The sequence below is a fragment of the Opisthocomus hoazin genome, chromosome 3 (genome assembly GCF_030867145.1).
Source record: "Opisthocomus hoazin isolate bOpiHoa1 chromosome 3, bOpiHoa1.hap1, whole genome shotgun sequence".
Lineage (NCBI taxonomy): Eukaryota > Metazoa > Chordata > Aves > Opisthocomiformes > Opisthocomidae > Opisthocomus > Opisthocomus hoazin.
In genome coordinates, this window is record NC_134416.1 from 38633807 (window position 1) to 38651740 (window position 17934).

General features: G+C 42.9%; 1 long non-coding RNA gene across 3 annotated transcripts in view; it reads right to left on the reverse strand.

The window, feature by feature from the left end:
- Positions 1-479: 479 nt before the first annotated feature.
- The window catches only part of LOC142360840 (uncharacterized), a 58219-nt gene continuing 40764 nt past the window's right edge, over positions 480-17934 (reverse strand). For 2 of the 3 annotated variants that reach the window (XR_012763424.1, XR_012763423.1), the window contains 3 exons: positions 16341-16452; positions 15010-15082; positions 11452-11814 (listed from right to left, as the gene is read on the reverse strand). This is a non-coding gene — a long non-coding RNA (uncharacterized LOC142360840). Of the gene's footprint in view, positions 685-11451; positions 11815-15009; positions 15083-16340; positions 16453-17934 lie in introns of those variants that run through there. The other variant, XR_012763425.1, reaches the window with a different exon arrangement.

Consider the following 17934-nt stretch of genomic DNA (forward strand, 5'->3'; position numbering starts at 1 on the left):
AAGACTGAGAAAAACTTGTGGCTGACATAGCGCTGAAGAATCTCTGCTGTGATGGTGGGGTGCTGGCAGTCTGGTGGGGTCTGGGAGTAGAAACATGTGGTGACATTCAGAAGAACTATAGTTAACCTTGGTGATGTGATCGGAATTTAGCCAGCAAAGGTAATCACCCAATCTGCTCATGCTGGTGAAATTGTTAAAAAGAATTCAAAATGTGACAACAAGTCAGGTGGAGCGGTGAGTCAGAATATATACACAGACACAACCCAACCCAAGCAAACAGACTGCTCAGCATCTGGGACAAAAAGTCACACGAACAGCAAAGGATTGCATCACTTCATAAGAGTTACACAGGCCCGTGCAGCGAGCACAGCATGCATGAAGGGGACAGACAACAGCAGCTTTAGTTTATAGGACTCATCATAGAAACAACAAAAATAAGACAAACAGATAGCAATCCCCAAAATAAACAGATCACTTTTTTATTTTAATTCCAAGTTCCTGTGATGGCAGAAGCAACATCATTAGCACTGTAAGTCCCATAGTCTGTAAAAGACAAGAAGTAAATGTAGGCAGGAATGTTCACAGAAAATTGAGATTGTAACAGCAAAAGGAACTTCTGTATTCCTCAAATACAAGCAGTATAAAGTAGTTCATGTCCTTAATATCACCAAGAGGGCATGTCATCTAGAGGAAAAGGGGACAAAAGTGAATCAGAAGTCTGTTGCAACAAGGAGATGAAAGATTCCAACTGTCCTGTGATTCATTCCTTCAGGGAAGTCCCTCTTGCCCCGTGAAGATGCCTGAAGAGGAGTGCAGTAGGTCAACGTTCTGGGAAGCCTCAAGAAAGCAGATGAACTGCCAGAAGAGATACAGTCTGTGGTCACTATGGGGAAAACCAAAACAAACACAATGCCATTTCTCCTGTAGAAGTGTCTCCTCCCACCCTCAAAATAAACATACGTGCATGAAATGTTTTCCACGATCTAGAAGGGAGATCTTGGGAAGATGGTTAATACCACATCTTTTTACTTGCACTTGGGGCACATGTACAGTCTGGACCTGTCTGCATCCCTTTCGGGCAGATACTGAACACATGCAGTAACGTCATCTGCTCCAGGGAGCAACCTGTGGTCCCCACTCCAAGCAGCAGAGAGTGCCTTGCATCGCTTGATCTAGTCTCTTTTACAGCAGACTGGTTGGGTCCACCCTGGAAACCACTGTTCATCCTCCTCCTCTGGGTCCCAGTGAGACATCAATAACCTTTAAAAGGGGCAAAATAATGAGAGATACATTGCTATTTACTAGGAAGGTGATTTGAAGTCCTGAGGAAACGTACTATATTCCTGGGCGTGCCATTTTCATGCTACCTATGGGTATGCTTGAGATTTGTAAGGACTATTAGGAAAGCTCTGTAGAACTGCGGAGGTTAAACAAGGCCGCCCCTCTGCATGCAGGAAGATCCCCGGGGCTGTCCAGTCCCAGAATCACAGTTAGGTTTCAACACAGGAAGAACACACATCCATTTGGGTTGTTGCCCAATTTTTGCTGTGTTTCATAGGAAACACAGCAAAACTTGTGGTACTTGGGGGAGGACTGAGTAGATGGCATTTTGACATGGGAAAAAAAGGAAAGAAAACAAAGATAAATTGAACTAATTTCTGTAGAGCCCCTGGATTAAAGCTAAACTGTCATATTGGTGAAGTTTTGTGCATAAGAGTAACTGGAGGCAGAAGCTAGCAGATTGAAATGTACAGGCAGACCATACTAAGAAATAACACCTCAAGAGTAAATTTGTCTCCATCCATTAAAAATGACAGTGTCAGCTAATACATGGATATATATGTATAAAATTTAGCTGTCTGTAAAGATATTCGGATTAGAAGTTTAGTGTTTAACGGCATGACAGTGGTGTTCATGGAGCATGAATGTTCATGGAGCATTTCTCTCTTGAAAGAAGGGCCTGAGGTGTCTTACATTGGGTAAGGCATAACTGTCATACATATGCGTTGCAGGTTATTTCTCAAGCCATTAATCGTAACAAAACACCTCTAACTGCAAGACCTGCTACCAATCTGTTTCTCATAGTAACTTGTTTTGAGGTGCTTGCTCGTCCTATGAACAGTTCTTTTATCTCAGGGAACAACAATTTTGGAATTCTTTTCCACTCTATATAATTCCCCCTGAATTGATATGCATATTATGTCATAAACACCTTTGTTCATGAGGCTTCACAAGCAAGAAAAAAAATTTCCCCCTTCTAGGCTAGATACAGCCATGATGTGGATGGACCAGGTGTGCAGATAAACCCACTTTTGCTTTTTTGACCTCCCCCACTGTAAGTAAAGCCACACCAGCATTCTCCATGAACTGCACATACTGTATCATTTGGGCATATCCTTAGTTTGTAGGATAGAAGTAGTCACCATAAATTAACACCACTGGTATTGCCAAAATTGTCATCACTTTGACCACCACTTCAAGTTCTGGAACAGACGCCAAGGGCTTGACTGACACTTGAGAGTCTCCACTCCCAGAGTCTCTGTGCAAAGGGACTGCAGCTAGACTCATTCTGAATGGAAACACGCTACTCACATACTCGGTTTACGATTTGTACCTCAGCCTACGCTAAACCTGCTCCATGGTGATGGCACAGTTACTACCAAAAACACGGTGCCAGGGAGCATTCCTGGGCCCTGCAGCTTCGGTGCCTACGTATGCTGTCACATCGTTGGAGAGGTCCCTGCACGGCTTGTGGCTTTGGTACGGCCCCGGGCCATTGTCCCAAGCAATGCCAAGACAGAGTTTGTGAGTCAGCAACAGACAGGGATCATTCACAACGTACAGTTTACACGGAGTCATCTTATTCTGAAGACTGAGAGCGCATGGGCATAAGCAGTAAGGACACAAGCTAGCCCAGGGCAGTTGGCCTTGAAGCCAACTGTCTTGGTATGAAGTGTCTTGGTATGAGGACAGTCGTGGTATGAAAGGACAGTTCTTGATGCTATTTAGAAGTTTAGACGTAACCTCTGTGTGTCGACTGAAGTCTTCAGTTCACAGCACCTCCCATGTTTTATATTTGTTCTAGATTAGTCTGTAAGCTCTGCTAGGCAGAGACCATGCCTCCCTTCATTTTTATGTACGTAGCACAAAGAAGCCTTACATCTCATTAGGATGTGAACTAACTTCAGGAGCAAAATGAGCGATAATCCTGACATTAACTTGTAGATCCTACTGCTGAAGCTGAATAGGTGAGTGATTTAAGGCTTTATGTCCAGCCCCCTTGTAATATATGTCTAGTGGCAAGTCTAGCAGTGGATGGAAAGAAGGCAGATCAGTTCTTCTGAGCGCGGTTTAGCACTAAGAAATAAAACCTATTTTTTCACTTCTCAGATAGGCCTTTACACCACCATTATTGGAAAGCCAAAAAAAAACACAACAAACTTTGGACGCCTGCACGCCCAGAAAGCCACAGCACCCCAGCCTGCGGAACCCCACAGCAGAGCCCCCAGCGCAGCTCTGACCCCGGACGCTGGTGTGGGCCAGGGGTACGGGGAGAGCCCCGGGACAGCCGCCAGCACCATGCTGCGACAGCCCTTCCCTTCCCTCCCCTCCCCTCCCCTTCCCTTCCCTCCCCTCCCCTCCCCTCCCCTCCCCTTCCCTTCCCTTCCCTTCCCTTCCCTTCCCTTCCCTTCCCTTCCCTTCCCTCCCCTCCCCTCCCCTCCCCTCCCCTCCCCTTCCCTCCGCCGCCATGCGGCCGGCCTGTCCTCCGCCCGCCCGGCCGCCACGCTGCCTCCGCTGAGGGGGGTCCGGCGAAGAACCGGCAGTCGGGCGGGAGAGGAGAGCAGGAGGGAGCAGTGCAGGTGAGAGGGAGAGAAAAGCGGCTCCCTCCCTCCTCCTGCGGGAACGCCACCGGGCGGCGGCCGGGCAGCGGGGCAGGCGGCGCACGCCTCTGGCGGGGCGGGGCGGGGGCGCAGCAATGGCCGCCGAGGGTAACCCCGCCTCGCCCCTCACGGCAGCGTCCCCGAAGGCGGGGCGCGGGCGCCACCCGGTGGCCGCCGCGCCGAGGTGCCCGGCCGGGCTCGGGCGCGGCCGTGTCTCCCTCTGTCCGCCACCCTTGCCCCAGCAGGCCCTGTGTCCGCCCCAGGCAGGGCCGGCGACATGTTCTTGTGGTGAACGGCTGTGGGGACACGGCACGGGGATGACCCCGGGCTCCGTGTTTTTCCAGCACAGGCTCCCCGCAAGGCGTTCCCCTTCTGCTTGCATTGCCCGGCTTACTCGGTAAAGCAGTGAATGCTGGTAATCTGCAGGAGAAGCGTCGGTGTGGAAGGAGGCACCTGCAGGTTGCCGTTGGAACGAGGGACGGGGAGTGTTCTCGTTTCCTGGGCTACATAATGCCCATCTTTTAATTTACAGAATCACAGAATCACACAATGGTAGGGGTTGGAAGGGACCTCTGTGGGTCATCCAGTCCAACCCCCCTGCCGAAGCAGGGTCACCTACAGCAGGCTGCACAGGACCTTGTCCAGACGGGTCTTGAATATCTCCAGAGAAGGAGACTCCACAGCCTCCCTGGGCAGCCTGTTCCAGTGCTCCGTCACCCTCAGAGGGAAGAAGTTCTTCCTCATGTTCAGACGGAACTTCCTATGCTTCAGTTTGTGCCCATTGCCCCTTGTCCTGTCGCTGGGCACCACTGAAAAGAGCTTGGCCCCATCCTCCTGACACCCACCCTTCAGATATTTGTGAGCATTTGTTAGGTCCCCTCGCAGCCTTCTCTTCTTCAGGCTGAACAAGACCAGCTCCCTCAGCCTCCCCTCGTAGGGGAGATGTTCCTGTCCCCTCACCATCCTCGTAGATCCTCCACTGGACTCTCTCCAGTAGCTCTTCATCTTTCTTGAAGTGGGGAGCCCAGAACTGAACAGAGTACTTCAGATGAGGCCTCACTAGGGCAGTGTAGAGGGGAAGGAGAACCTCCCTCGACCTGCTGGACACACTCCTCCTAATGCATCCCAGGATCCTGTTAGCTTTCTTGGCAGCCAGGGCACACTGCTGGCTCATGGTTAACCTGTTGTCCACCAGCACTCCCAGGTCCCTCTCCACAGAGCTGCCCTACAGCAGGTCCACCCCAAGCCTGTACTGATGCATGGGGTTGTTCCTCCCCAGGTGCAGGACCCTGCATTTGCCTTTGTTGAGCCTCATCAGGTTCCTCTGCGCCCAACTTTCCAGCCTGTCCAGGTCTCGCTGAATGGCAGCACAGCCTTCCGGTGTGTCTACCACACCTCCCAGTTTGGTGTCATCAGCAAACTTGCTGAGGGTACATTCTAACTCTTCATCCAGGTCATTGATCAATAAGTTGAACAAGACTGGGCCCAGTACTGACCCCAAATTTCACTGTGCCATGCTTGCCTTGTGGCTTTCAGGTATGTGTTCAGCTCCGAAGGCCCTTCAGGCTTTGTAGGAGAAATTAAAAACAAGAAGTAGGAGCAATGGCAATATTTTGTTACTATGACTATCTTTCGATGATTAGAAATTATGAAAAGATAGCCATAGTACAACAGCCTGTGCTGGTGTTTTCATGGATTGAATGGTCCTTCTAGTTTGCCTCTCTTTTTTTGCCTTAGATAGGAGAGAAAGAGACTTTTCTGTGGCTGCTGTGTAGCAGGAGACTGCTTGAGTCAACCCCTCCGCATAACTTTCTGATCTTTTTATTGGAATAAACAGTGTTACACATTCATTGCTAAATACTTGTTTTATGCTCAAATGAAGTATTGAGGGAGGAGAAGTGAAGCTGACTTGATTTCAGATGATCCCACCATCCACTGAAGAACAGTTTCTCAAAGTGGGCTCTGCAAAGGGTCAGGGCCAGGACAACTGGCTGCAGGGATGGAGTGGGAGGGACAGGAGCCAGACGCAGCCCTGTGCCGTATGGCGCGGCAGTTCTCAGCTGCGTGCCTGGGCAACAGGAGCGAAGCCTCGTCCATGCCCGCAGGACTGAAGCTGGTGACTTTCCAGCAATGGCCAGCGTAGCAGATGCACAAGACCCTTCACATTTCTTCCCATTGTTGCCTTAAGTGCAGGAATGAAAGAAATAAAACTTTTCCCACTGCTACTTGTCCTGTCTGACAGCTGCTCATCCTTGCACAGGGATTAAAGAAATGAAACTTCTTCCTGTTACAATTTATGCTACCTCACATCTGCTTATCCGAGGTAGAGATTTCAGTCTTATCTCTCCAAATGCAGTACACAGTCACAGCATAGAGGAGGAGATGTACCACTTCTTAAGCCAGAAGTTCTGTGTCAGATCAAGAAAAAATGCAGAAGTTTCTTCTTCCTGCTGTATCCAGAGACTGATTCAACAGAGATATAGTGACTGTAGCTAGCAAAGTCTACCGATATCAGATCAGTACCAGCCTGTAGGAAGAGTGGAAATGGCACTACAAGGATACCTGGAATTACTGTGTCTCTGTGTTGTTTCTTGTTAAGTAACGAAACCAGAAACTTGAGATATCTCCTTGTACCTTCTCCTTTTCAGTTTAACTCCAAGTTGATAAGCTAAAATCTAGCTTGACTGGAAAATGTGGTAATGAAATACTGACTTGGATGAAAAACTGCTGTCGAAAATCCTTTTGGCATTAGTGGGATAAGATTCATTCTAAGAATTTAGCACATTCAGATTTTTTCTCTTTCTGCTCTTCTAGTTTAGTAGTGATCCAGTATGAAAACTTTTACTGGTGTGAAAAAAACTAGATTTAATGCATCAGAAACAAATTTGTTCAGCTCCTGAGAAAAAGCGCTTCTACCTTTTTAGCCTTTTTTTTTTTTTCTCCAAGATTTAAACAACCAAGAATCTTTAAGGAGGGCCCGTGTCATCACTCGCCTTGCCTGGATAGTGCAATCCCTGCCCTCCTAGGAATCCTGTGTCCCTGGGTGCTGGAGGGCTGTTTCCTGGGCAAGAGAAACTCTGTAAACCACTGCTGCAGAATGGCTGTATGGCAGGAACAGTGTTCCTTGCAGTGTGGGAGCACAGATGAAACGCACATGAAAGGTGATGACTGGCTCTCTGTTGTGTTTTGTTTTTCCTTATGATCTTCTGACACTCATTCTCCAAGCATGAAGTGGAAAGACTGTGACAGCTTCATTAAGAAACTTCTTTCATCTTGCCTTAGATGCTAGCTTTTTCTGTGTCGAAAACAGTCTACCCCAAAAGCGAAAATCTGTGCGGGCAGAGTTGCAAATTTTGTCTATGCACAATAGGTTTGGACTGAAGATCTTGACTGTCTTAGATTGCAACAGCCCTTACAGAGCTGTGGTGAGACCCTTTAGGCAAGCCCACTTCATATGGTCTATGAAAGACTCGGAGGTGAAAGGCTGGGTTGCCCTGACTGGAAGGTGAATCAGGACGTACAAAGCCCTCTTCTCTCATCTGCCTCGTTAGATCCCGTTAGTCTTGGTCCACCAATAACTAAGGGTGTCTGAGAAAATGTGGAATCCTTGTTTTCTTCCCAGTTTTCTTAAATGGACTCTTGGGGATTGAAAGAGGAGACCAGTCTTTGTCTTGGGAAGGGACAGTGTGTATTACTTCCAAATCAGCGTATCATCACAGAGTTCCATGTCTCTGAGACAGAGTTCTTCCCAGTTCCACTCTCTCCATCTCTGTTCTATGTTACCATATACAATGGACCCCAGGGTAAAAGCACATTTTATCCCAGAATAAATTTTTATAATTCAGGGCTATACGTCAGCTAAACACAGCAGAGATTGTTTACGTATGTCGGTATTTAAGTTTGCCTGAAGCAGTCATTCTGCCACTGCAGTAAGTCCTGCTGGGATTAAATGCTCATTTGAATCTTTGTTCTTTTTGGTTTTAATCCAAGAAAGTGAGAAAAGGCCAACAAAGCTTTCAGTATGATATTCAAGATATTAGCTCTGGAATCTCAGCTGAGTTCTTCAAGCGTAGAACATGCTAAAACTGTGGCTGCTGAAAGTGCCTTGGACCCAGTAGATTCTCAGACTATAAACCTGTTCCTGTGCATAACAAAAGTGATGAAACTGTTGCAAGAATTTATTTCAGAATATTTCAGAAGCTCTTTCTACTTCACATCATGTATTTCCCATTCAAGTCAGTAAGAATTAAAATTTAAAAAATCTTGTCACTAGAATTTTTATGCCTCTACAAAGAAAATTGTCCCTTTAAACAGCAAATTGTAAATTTGCAATGTGGTTTGCCAGTTTCCGGTAAAGTGACACCAAGCAATATATTCACTTTTAAACCATAGGAAGTATGCACACATTCTAATTTCAGGCATATAATTTAGATAGCAGCTAAGATCATTTGCAGAGAAACTGAAGCGTGCTGATTTGCTCTCCAGACAGATCTGCTTTTCATGACTCACTGTATAGGAGGTGCCTAGTTTCCTTCCTAATTTAAACATATATTTTGTATGCCTTTAGTTAAATAATATGGCATTCCTTTCCTCTTGGTGTCTTGTTCTTTGAGCTACTAAAGGCTACCTCTTTTGTTCCCTGGGCACTTGCCGTATTTACTCAACAGCACAGCTGCTACTGCCCCTCAAAAATGCCTTAAAAAAGCAGTGGAATCAGCTTCAGGTACATACAAAGAGTGGTGAACTTGTATAAAAGCATGACTTCTTGAAAGGACAGGTTTCAATGCGCAAAAACTGTCTCATATCCTCAGATTTAATAAGGAAGCCTAGCTCACTGGCACTAATTTAGATTATTTTGTTGACACGTTGTAGGTATGCAGTTTGAGTTTCAGCTACACTGCACCTTTCCTATTACGCCTGGCAGGCGTAACCTGCGCATACCTTTCTGTCCCCTGCAGGTCAGAAGCAGTGATACTGTCAAGCTTCAACACCTCCAAACTGTGGTAGCACAAAGAGATCTCTCTGTGATGGTGGAGAATGTCGTGTGCCTGCTGTCCCAGAGGTGGACATCCAAGAACCATAGTGGAGGTGTGAGATACAGGCTTCCCTCTGTGTTGCTGGGGCGGTGGGAGGAAGGGATGCATTAACAAGCTTCTCCTTGGAGTCAAAGGGTGACACTCATTGAATTGCCTATCAGCAACTCCAAGTAGCTGATGTGCCAGTCATATGGATGCATGAGCACATGTAGAGAAATGTGTTCCAATCAAACCATACTAGAGCCATAATGTACTTGCATGACCTTTTTAAGCTTAACAATAATTTTTTTTCACATTTATTTGTTCCTAGAGCAACCCTTTATGTCCTGCAGCTCACTGCAAGAGTACTAATGTGAAGGCATTTTTCTGGGGAAACTGAATTTTTTATGATGAAAAATATCTGGATGCATTTAGGCTGTGTGGGAAAAGATGGTACAACCTGCATGAGAACATGTGAAATTTAACTGGAGGTTGAAGTAATTTGCCCAGACAATCATTTGGTTCTTATTTCATGAAGTCTGGAAGAATTCAAGCCAAGTAAGAGAGCAGAATGTAATCTTTGTGAGGTGATGGTTCTGAACACTTCAATGCCCCTATTTTGTCATTTTATAAAACCTGAGGTAAAAAGAGTTATGTTTTTGCTCAGCTAGACTAAACCATGCAGCTCACACAAGCCACGCTCCATGGCTTGATGTAACATTGTTCTGCCTGAATTCATGCCAGTAACAGTTTGTACACCACAGCAAACCACAACTTGCTTTATTTGTGACACTTACTCAAGAGAACTTACTGTAGAGTTTTAAAATTACTGGCTGATACTAAATTTCATTACCCCATCATTCAGGAGAGAAAAAAAAATTGAGGAAAAATATATATTAAAACCCTCCAAAATAATTTTAAACAGCTTTTCTCTAATCAAAGCAGTGTATTTTGAAAATCAGTACTTAAAATGCTGGGGTTAGAAGTGAATAGTGGTCTGTATATATCACCAAAAACATACTGAATCCCACTGTACAATATTCTGTTGTAATACACTGCACTGAATTGCCAGTCTGAAACAGTACAGTTTTATCTGGCCTGTATGTTTGGTAAGACCAGTAACAGAGTGAGAAAACAATTAATTTTGTTTTGGGGTGGAGAAAAATTGCATTAAAAAAAGACCTCTCGGTGCTTCAGAATCCAAAGTGCTTTATTTAAAAAATAGACACAAGTAATGAAACTTTTCTGATATCCCAATTACTTGTTTATGTGAAATCATTCTCAAAAATATTCTCTAAATTTACACAATGTCATGGTTGTAATTATATCATAGTTTATGTATTAATATAGAAAACATAATATAGTATTATATCTTCTATTTTTTTCAAATAAAGCATATGTACAAACTTTTTGCCCCTCTGTTTGGCATATATAAAAGAAATACATGACACAGACATCAAAAAAACATAAAGTAGATAAAGTGTTCAGCTGCCCAGAGGTTGGCATCTGGGGGAATCTGGCTTTTTAAGCGTTCAAAGATATAAAAAAATTCTTTGTTTGTACATTCCAGGTCTTAATCCATAGTCAGACGACTAGATTTATTTCCCCATGGCTTCCATCCTCATATGAAACAACTTCAAGAACAAAAGACTCTATGAGTTACAGAAATTTGAAGGCTAAGGGTTTTTTTGTTGTGCTTGTATTGCTGTTCTGATACCTGAGCCTTCTCTTTATTTGATGAATTACAGTTATGACAATTTAGGATTCTCAGAACACCTGCCAATGTACATCAATAGCCACCTTCAGGGAGGAGGATGCAGTTTTATCCATATTGTCCTTGCTAGAAATTTAAATGACGTTTAATTTAATAGTTTGCTTCGGAGAGCAGAAAGTCTGCCAAATTCTTGTAGGCCATAGAGAAGTTAAGATGGAAATTATTATTTGTTATAGATGGAGTGAAAAGCTGTTGCAGCCGGCTACCTGTGCCTTACGTATTAGTTTTGATTATTTTCAAGCTTGAATCATTGTTTTTTCTATATACTCTTGACTTATCATGATATTTCTACTTATAGTTTCTGTTTTTCACTTCTGCTAGCTTAAGAAACTTCTGAATATTTTTTTTTATCTCTGTAATCATCTTCTCTCCCTTCAGAATTAGTTTAAGCTCAGGGAGGTGAAAAATCTTGAAGGGAAAAACAATTTCACTCTCCAAACTCATGGGTAAATACTGTCGATCCAGTCTGTAGTTACACTGGGTCTGGATTTTCTTGCCATTTCACCTTTAAACAGTTTACACTGAAAAAAGGCACATAAACTGTAGGCTCTTGGCTGCTTGCATTTCCACAGAGATTAGTCTGACTAAAGCCTATCTTCCAGAGAGGAACTGGTCCCAGTCTGACTACAGTAAGAGATGACAAATCCACCACTACCTTTTTGCAGTTGTTGTGGCAGCTATTAAAAACATGTGCACTATGCCAGGTCATCAGCCCTGACTTTTGGGACCAGGAACTTCGTAAGAGGGAAAAATAGGTTGAAAGGAGGGAAACAGAGTTGAAAGCATGTTTTATTTTTTACTGCTCTCAGGGTGTACGGAAAAAAGTACCTAAGTCCTCTTCTTATCCTTTCCCAGCTATTTCACTAATTCTCAACCCTCTTACCCTCAGACACTGATCCACAGAGCCCCCTGCAGTCTGCCAGGAATAACAGACAGAAATTTGATGCTGAACCATCTTTCCCCTCTTTCTCCTGCTCTCCTCAGTGATATAAATCCAGTCTTTCTTGTGTGATGCAGGAGAAGCTGCACCAGTGACCAGTTGCTCTCTTGGCCATCAAATCTTCGTTCCAGTCTGGCTTTAGGGAGATACATAATGCGTATTTAGTCAGGCAAGAAGACATCCATAGAGGAGACCACCTCTGAGCTGCAGATGGATACAAGGAATATGTGCCTCAGTAGTTTCTTCCTAGACAGTAATCTAGCAAATGCCCTCACATATCACTGTATGTTTGTTTTAGCAGAAAAAAGGTGTTATGCCCAAGTTTTGACTGCATAGACATAGGAAAATGGGGTTAGTTTTCCCTTCTAAGTAGTGAATACACAATATGAATTTGCATCAACATGTTGTGGTGTCCGAAATCTTCTATTTTGGCAGTGTGTCAAGCAAATTTCTTCTTTCTTTCTTTCTTTCTTTCTTCTTTCTTTCTTTCTTTCTTTCTTTCTTTCTTTCTTTCTTTCTTTCTTTCTTTCTTTCTTTCTTTCTTTCTTTCTTTCTTTCTTTCTTTCTTTCTTTCTTCTTCTCTTTCTTTCTTTCTTTCTTTCTTTCTTTCTCTCTTTCTTTCTTTCTTTCTTTCTTTCTTTTCTTTCTTTCTTTCTTTCTCTTTCTTTCTTTCTTTCTTTCTTTCTTTCTTTCTTTCTTTCTTTCTTTCTTTCTTTCTTTCTTTCTTTCTTTCTTCTCTTTCTTTCTTTCTTTCTTTCTTTCTTTCTTTCTTTCTTTCTTTCTTTCTCTTCTTTCTCTCTTTCTCTCTTTCTTTCTTTCTCTCTCTCTCTTTCTCTCTTTCTTTCTTTTTCTCTTTTTCCTTTGCATTTTTTTTGTCTTTTTTTTATGTTCTGCAAACATGAATATCCTTGCCATAATGCTGAGCTATTCTGTGGAAGAAGCGTAGTGTGCTTTTGTTCTGCATGTTTATGTGCTGAGGCTCTTTAATCACTACATATATTCTTGTTTTGCTATAATTGCGCTAGAAGTCAACACTACCAACTTGAAACAGATTTCTCCCTCTGTTGGTTTTCTGGTTGGTGCTCTTTGAAATAGAGAAAAAAAATATATATATACTGTTTCTACATAAATGGGGTATATAAGTGATGATAATTAACGAGGGGACTGCAAACCACTTAGTGCTTTACCAAATCTGTGCCTTTCATTCCCCTATGCTGTTACAAACAAAACACTCGCAATATCTATGGCCACACTGGAAAACACGTGAGTATTGGTGAAGCTTGGAGGTGTAATTAAACTGCCCTTGGATTTTTACATATGATGAATGACGGACTTTAAAATACTCAAAATGATGACTCCAAATATCCAGATGTAAGACAAAGAGAAATTAAGAAAAAAAATTATGGCAAATCTTTTTTCCTGTTATTGACTTTATCTGTACCATAAGACCTCTTGATGGAGGGCTGAGTTTTATAAAATGGAGTTGAAGATAAGACTGTCTCACTCATGAGGAAACTTTCCTTTCAGTTTCTGCTATTCTTTTCTAAGGGACATTGTGCTACGTAGTAAATTGCCCGGAGCCTTTGTGCTGAGCTCAGTTAACTCACCTAATTCCTAGTCTGTTGAGCAGAGCTGTAAACAAACTCAAAATATAGACTTGACACTATGCAAGAGCAAACAGCGAAATGATATACCAAATTGTTAGCACAGTGTTAGTGCCTGTCTTCATAAGGTGTCTGCGGTCCTGTGAGTAGACTGTAGGGGTAAACAGGGTAGTGATGGAGGTATTTTGATCCTGGTTATTTAGAATCAGCTCATTCTCGTCTTGAATAAAACCCAACACTTGAAAATTATCATAAATGCAGAGAATAAGAAGGTGTGGAAGCCATTTTTAAAGATACACCACAAAGACAGGGAGGAGACAAAGCTTCTCTGTTTTAAGGATTTGTGTTGCAAAATGAAAGTATCAAACAGAAATCCATACTGGTAAGCAAAATCACATACATACGTGAAAGACAAAATTCATTTAAAGAGTAGCATTTGAATTGCTGTAAAAATTGATGACGATGAGATCTGCAGGATTTGTTCCTGTCTATCACTAATCCAAAGCATTGCAAATAATTGAAAAGCCTACTTTAAGATGGTAGACATAGAGTGACTTATTTAAACTTCTTGCTTTCACTTAAATTACATACCAGCTTGTACATGATGAGACTTTTCTCTGTTTTCCCCTCTAACCGCAGCCTATGTGTAAAACCAGGTAGCAGAAATTTTAGCCCACATCTCTATTAAATTGGGTAATGACTATTCACCATGCAGTTTTTGGCAAATAGAGACAGGGCGACTGTTCAAGAAAAACAAGAAATTTCCTGCTGTATATGAACTGCTCATAAACACTTGAGCCCTGGCACTTTTTTACTCAAGCCCTGCAGGTCTCAGATGCCTAGTATTAATAGACACTGCTAATTACAAGCAGTGTGGTTAAAGCAAATGCTTAGCCATACAAGAACATTTACTGACACTGTTGTTGGGGAAAATGAAGGGCTGTCTGTGGGGGGAACTGTTTTCCCAGCGAGAAGGCTCAAGTCACTGCAGATTTTGCCGTTTTATTCATATTTTCCCAAAGCAGGTCTAGATTTAGACTGCGTTCTCTGCCTTAGAAGACCAAGGAGGGAACTGTGATTCAACAGTTGCTTTCTGGCTCCCCTGGTTCAAGGTGGGAGGTATTCCCCTCATGACCTATTGCCACCAAGTTTCCACAGCCGTGCCAGCCAGGCCTTTACGGGTGTGAAGTCAAGGTCTGGTTTTCTGCCTATGGTCCTCTGCTCTACCTACCTGTGTCTCATGTACGAATACCTTCTGCCCCTGTGCCTCAGCTGTGCTGGGTATCACAGCAAAAAAAAACCAAACCAAAAAACTAAAGAGGGCCTCCCATTCTTTTCTGAGCTATTCAGAGGATTTGTGCTAGGTGATTCTTTCATATATCTCATATTTCTGGTCTTCGTTCAGTAGCACAAAGCCTGTCTTTAGAATATGAGATTTATTAGCTTGTTCTGGCTGCTTCTTACCTAAGGAGCTTCCATTTTAACTTTGACTGGACTTGAAATCCCATTGAGTCAAACCACCAGCTTTTAGGATGAAATTAAGGACGACAGGAGCACCTTGGGTCAATAGCCAGGACGCTAATGAATATGAGTTAACCAAGGAGGATGTATAAGACATAGTGGTCAGGATATATCATATACTTACACAGAGGAAAGGCTATTAGATATGATCCCTAAGATTTCACCTTTCGCAGCATAAAGCTAGTCAAGAGCTAGAGAAGTTGTCGCTAGTAACAGAAAACTCTTAGCATACTCTATTCGTTCAGTATCTCCAGTTGTGTGGGAAGAATTTTACCTTTATGAAAAAAATTGAAGACTAGAGAGACTACATCTAGGAAATCGCCATGGAAATGAACATCTCATCTGACCTAAGAAAGAAAAAAGTAATTTTTCTTAATTTCTCAGGAAGAATTATAAAGGTTAATAAGCTGAACAGACAGCTCAACCCTTTTTTTCTGTGATTTGCTATTTTGCAGCAAGTAAAACCATAGTGTTGCAGAAGCAAGGGGCAAATGCCTCAGTTTCTGGAGTGTGCGGTCACTCTGCAGAGCACAACAGGCGTTAGGATTCAGCAGGTTTCTAACAGGAGTCATGCCTGACGATGGGGCTGTATGGAGGGAGTGGAGCAAGGCTGAAGGAAGGACAGCCGGGGCAGTTAAAGCTTAGATCTTCCACTCTCCCTCTAAAGTGGAAATACAGAGGTCTCGGTGGGGTATATTTCGGACTCTGTATTTAAGTTAGGTAGGCTCTGCAGATAAACTGTGCCATCTGTAAGGAGGGAGCTGCGCGTTGCCTGGTGAACCTGCAGAGGTGAAATGCCTGAAATGCAATATTTTCTAAAAACGTCATGAATATATTCATTGCCAACAGGATCAGCTTTACATAAAAACATTACAGCCTCATTTGATTAATGCTGGTGTGAGAATGGACATTGTATACCTCCCCTCCTCCTGTCCAGAGCACAGCAGGTTCTCATGTATTTTAACTCTGCAACGTTACATCCAGGTGTTGATCTCCCACTGTACAAGAGAGGGCAGCCTAGCCCTGGTAATAGTGCCTCCGGAGCTCTCGACATCTGGAAAATCTGTTACCTTATTTGTTATGCTTGACTGTAAAAATTACTGCGTAAATTGAAAATTAATCTTTGTTCTTCATTTTATGGGGGACGGGAGACTACTCTGAGACTTCTTACGTTTGAAGGAAAGTTACAAAATAAAATCCTTTGTTTTATTCATGGGAAATTTCTGCTAATGTGATACAACTATGTGGGTTTCTTCAGTGATAAATTACTTTACAATTTGTAGTGTGAAAGCCGAGCTGAATCAGAGCCCTGTGTCTGGACCGATCTCATCAATTTTGGTTCCTCAGCAGGGACTTGGCTTTTGATCACACACTTCTTAATAGACCTAAATAGCTAGACACTGTGGCCACTTGTGTTTAAATCCTTGCTGCTTGGGTTTATTTCATGCATCACTTTTTGGGCTTAAAAGCTAAGAGGTGCAGCGCAGGGTCAGACTGAAGGTCTGCATTGTCTGGTAGTCTGTCTCTGAGAGTGGTTTATAGCAAATGCTTAGGGAAGGAATATAACAAAGAGGGAGAACACAGAGGGATCGTTGTCTGACATACCTTCCCAACTTCCAGCAGTCACCGCTCTAAAACAACGATTTCTTGAGCCAGAGTTTGTATCTTCACAGCCACTCTTTCTTTCCTCTGAGGACATTTCATGTGCTCAGTATACCTGAGAATGGGAAGACGATTTAACTATTTTTCTTGTTTGATTTTAAGGACTGTTGCTGCTTGAGATGGACTTTCTCCATTCCTGAAACTTTCTTTCTTTTGTCATTCTTTTTCTTTTCTCCCTTTTTCCTTTGATTTTCTTTCTTTAGTCTTTTTTGTTACATTCTTCAGAAGTTAAGCCAGCTCAGTCTCAGAATCATGCCCTGTTTTCTGTCATAAGCCCAGATGCCTGCTGAGACTGAGATCTTCTCCGTTTTATTTCTATAAAGTATCCTTTCTAGACTTCTGTATAAGAGAGATATCTATCTTTTTTGTCTGTTGGTTCCTTTTACATTGCGCTGCTATACCCCCTCAACTCTATCCATTTCATTTTTACTTCAGTATGTTTCATAATATTTATTTCTCTATTTCAAGGTATCTGTTTCAGGAGTGTCCTTTCTGTGTTCATGTGCCCTCCAGAAAAATCTCCTAAAATGAGATTCCAATGAAAACCAGACTTGGGTGATCTGATTTGCTGAGATGTGGGAGGTTGAGTTCTCAGAGATGGCACTAATCCTCAAAAAAAAGGTCAAAACTCATTATTATCTTTAAAGAGCAAGGGGAAAGGACTGTTTCACTGCAGAGGCTAAGTTAACAGCAATTAGATATGATAAAAAGGAAGAAAAAATGTTTGGATGAAATCTTTCTCATCTAACTTCCATCAATCAAAATGTCCCCACAACTTACCTTGCTCATGATTCTTGTTATTACTGCATGCCTGGCCTGCCCACACTCTTGCTGCTTGAGCCTTGCCGTTTGCACGGATTAAGGACACTCTTACCTTTAACATTCCCTTTACATGAGACTTGTCTTCCTTGTTTAGAATATTGTGGGACACAAAAATGAAAGGGAAACTCATGAGTGCAGACAAGTTGTACACTAGTTGGCCTATGGCTGCTTGCTGTTCATCTTCTGCTCCTAAGCTTAAAGCTCCTGCTATCCAAACACTGCGTAAGTGCCTATATTCTTCACTGCAGAGCTGCCTTGCTAAAGAGACGGGGTTCTGGCAGCCCTTGCTAGCACATCAGTGACATTAATTTCTTTGATGATTAGTATAATAAGGAAGCACGTGCCTTCTGGATTTTCCTATCTTCAAGCAGCTCTGATGTGATGAGGTGTTGGCAATGTGGGTATTTCTCAGTATGCTAATTACAGCTTATCATGATTTATGGATGATACATGGATCAGCTAAACCACAGTCTTGGTGTGAATGCCCTGGTTAGCTGTGGAGGTGATGTGTTCATGGAAAGCAATGATTTGACTCTAGGACTAAGTTTCAAACCCACAAAGTTCAAATAGGTTCAGAATTTACTCAAACACATTCTCACATTCCGCTATTTTACAGACAAGGGTAATGATCCTAAAAGCAACTGCCCTGCAGCGTCACTGGAGTGAAAAATTGAAGGGTTGTTTTCCAAGTAATCTGACTCTGTACAGCTGGATC